Here is a 3,569-nt window from a genome sequence, read left to right as displayed (position 1 = left end):
CTGAAATCAATAATCTCAATATTCTCCGGATGATATTGATTTACTGCCTAATAATAATAATAATTACAATTATGTTATTGAGGACTGGCCAGTAACACATGACTTATTTATTAATAATTGAACCCTTAATTAAGGTAGAATATATTGATATACGACATAATAAAGGCCTTATTTACTACTTATATATATATATATACACACCACCACTTATAAACTACTTAATAGTGGCTAATATGTGAATAAAGTGGCACACTCTATATGTGTTCACAACAATTTAATGAGTAAACCTCCACCAAAGTTTCACAATGCAGTGCCTTCTTTAGGAAAGGTTATATGTGTATTTAAAGCATAGTGTTACCCATTGATAGGAAAGATAGAAGAAGAGACAAGAAAGACAGGAGACGTTTTACATGTTAGTCATTTAGCAGACGCTCTTATCCAGTCGGCTGTGGCACTAACCACTAGACCACTGCAGGCCGCTCCATAAAGAACTTTTTTTTATTTTTTTTATTATACAGCTTTCATAGCAAAAGGATTTGTCATTTCTCAAATATTTAAAATGGCAATCTGGGAACGTACACCCATTATTTACTTTTAAATTAGACACATCTCAGCTTAAAAAAAAAAAACTTTCTTGTTGAAACAATATCTATCCCAATTAATGTACACCCACTTAAGGGTATAACATATATGTTTTGTGCAAATTAGTGGTTAGAGGACCAATAGAAACAGAAGAGGAAAGGCCTCTCCCACTTGTGACATGTCATGACTTTTGTTAAATAAATCATGTGATAAATGAGATGAAAATGAGACTAAAGTGCATCTTTAATGATATATAGCCATTAATTCTTGAAGAATGTAACTTAAAATGTCTCATGAGCTTAGTGCTGTCCTACTTCACCACAAGCCAAAATATAAGCTTGTTTTACTGTGTTTTTTGTAAAACATGTAATTGTAAAAAATTGTAAAGCTTACAAAACATGTTAAAGCTATCAGACCAGTCATTGTACCCAAACCTCTGTCTATGAATTTAAGAGATACATTTCTTCAGCTCTATCCCTAAGCGTTTTACAAAAAAAGTGTCATGGTCTCTGTTTGTTTGAATCCCATATTGCCCCTTTAATAAATAAGTAAATATATTTCAGGTTATCCATCTTCACAAATAAATCAAGACAACAGTAAGGCCCATTGAAAACAACACTCACTCAGCCGGATGTGCCCAGGAAAAAGTGAACACCCAATATACTAGATAGGATATGCAGCAATAGGCTACCTCCTTCCTAACTCTCGTTCTTCCAGAGCACGCCAGCCATTACTTTAAAAGATACATCTCCCCAACGAATAGCACTTGRACTCAGACTGCCAATAAAACCTTGCCCTTGACTGCATCACGGAAATAATTTAAATGGTAAGAAACATCAGAATGAACAAGGTGCTCAGCAAATAAAGGGAGCTGAACAAACTGTGCCCATGATCAAAAATGGATTCGTAAGGGTAAGGGTATTGGTAAGGGTCGGGGTGTTGGTAGGGGTAAGGGTAGGGGTAAGGGTAGGGGTAAGGGTAGGGGTAATAGTAGGTGGAGGGGTAGGGGTTGTGGTCGACAGTAGTTGTTGGGCCATGAGAACAGATGTAATCGCTGTCAGCATCTACCCCACTGGAGGTAAATTGGACAAAGCCTGGCTTGTCGGTCCTGATATGGGAGTCGATCCAGTACTGGTAACTGGACACTCTGGTGTAGTTCCCAGGGAGATTGGGCCGAGCGCAGCCCTGACCCCAACTAACAACCCCAGACTGGACCCAGACAGAGTTCTGTTGAATCACCAGTGGACCTCCTGAGTCACCCTGAGAAGATGGAGCAAGGTCATTAAAAGAAGGCTCTAGGAAATGAAATGGAACAGGGCCCAGTTTTTCCAAACTTATCTGATCAGATTTCYGCAATCSGATTAAAAGCATATAAATATAATGAGTAGAACAGGCGTATCATTGACCTGAATGGGGACGCCCGTTCTATTCATTCTATTTCTATGCATTTAATCCTGTCCGCTTGCCGAAATCCAAATCGATAACTTTTGAAAAACTGGGCCCTGTAGTAGAACAAGATGGGTTAGCGTGAACTTTACCTGACACGAGTCCTTGCCCCCTGCCAGATCACCAGCACAGAGCATGTTGTCTGTGATTGAGCCGGCCCCATTGAGGCATTCACACTGTCTGTTCCCCACTACTGTAACCTCCACTTCTTGCAGATCCTGGGGGGATGGAGGGGAAACTGAAGGAAATAAAGTGATGTGTGATGGAGATTAAAAATGCGAGGTAACAACTTCAGGACAGTTTTCATTCAGGCTTGTCAATTTCCATCAGAATAAGGAAACTATTTTTTTCCGTTTGCACCTGCATTGTGACACTGGGGATACTGTTTCACATAAACATCATCTCATCAACATCTCCTACAATGGATCATGAATGTGTCCTCACCTCCTTCATTGATGTTACCCCAGGCCGGTTCCACCCAGCTATCAGTACCATTGTTGAAAACACTATCATTTGCTGCCAGACGACGGGGCGGATGTAGTTTGTGAAGTTGACGGTGAGGAGAGTTTGAGCAGAGCGATGTCGTTGTTATTGTGAAACTTGTTGTAATCTGGATGTATAATGATCTCAGCCACAGTTCTGGACACTTTCGTTGGGGTTAATTCCCTCCAGGCGTCTGACGACCAAGGCTAATGTTCCACATTTGGGTCTGAGCTTTTTGTTGGAATGAAAAATGTTTAATTAAATTAAGATGGATCAAAGTGATGAAATATAAGATTAACATGGAATTAATGGACAGTTACATTTTGGAAACTTATTTCAAGAGTTGCGCTCAGCTGCATCACAAATAACTGACATAATTATCTATTTGTATTACAACTTTTATGTCCCCTGTATCTCAAATCAAATCAAGTTTATTTGATATAGCCCTCGTAGCATCAGCTGAATATCTCGAAGTGCTGTTACAGAAACCCAGCCTAAAACCCAAACAGAAAGCAATGCAGGTGTAGAAGCACCTGTTATCTAAAGCTAACTCACCTGCTGAAGCAGTGGGCTGCAGACATCACCCACACCTTTGTTGACGAGGGACCACCGCAAACATGTCCGTCAGAAGTTTGGAGACTTGCTGCCAGGGCAACTTCCTGCAGGGCATTTCTTCACCTCCCTATTTTGTTGTTGAGTGGAGAATGCCCACACACTAACATATAAAAATAGAGATTATTGAATTAAATACTCCACATCTTGCCATTGGTATTAGATCAACAATTTATATGTGGAAACCTATAGTGTGATATCTGCACCGGGATCTCAGCCAAACTGATTTTAGAATGAAAATAAATGTCAGAAACTTCATGTTTAGCACTTGGAGGGTTCTCAAGGCGTTCTGTAGGAAGGGTAATGGTTTATGTGGAACCATACTGATCCAAAGAACCCTTTTGAGCCTTCAAAGGTTCTTTGCACTTGCCAGAAAATTATTATTTCCTCTTTTGAAGGGGGCGGTGGCTCATTAGAATATATTTGGGGAGTGGTTTGCTCACAGC

At 39.9% G+C, this 3,569-nt stretch overlaps 1 pseudogene; it reads right to left on the bottom strand.

Moving 5' to 3' along the window:
- Positions 1-615: 615 nt before the first annotated feature.
- Positions 616-2,717, bottom strand: LOC112079615 (tryptase-like; annotated as a pseudogene).
- Between the last annotated feature and the right edge of the window lie 852 nt (positions 2,718-3,569).

This window comes from Salvelinus sp. IW2-2015, unplaced genomic scaffold (assembly GCF_002910315.2).
Source record: "Salvelinus sp. IW2-2015 unplaced genomic scaffold, ASM291031v2 Un_scaffold8679, whole genome shotgun sequence".
In the NCBI taxonomy this organism is placed as follows: domain Eukaryota; kingdom Metazoa; phylum Chordata; class Actinopteri; order Salmoniformes; family Salmonidae; genus Salvelinus; species Salvelinus sp. IW2-2015.
This window is presented reverse-complemented; position numbering and strand designations above follow the sequence as displayed.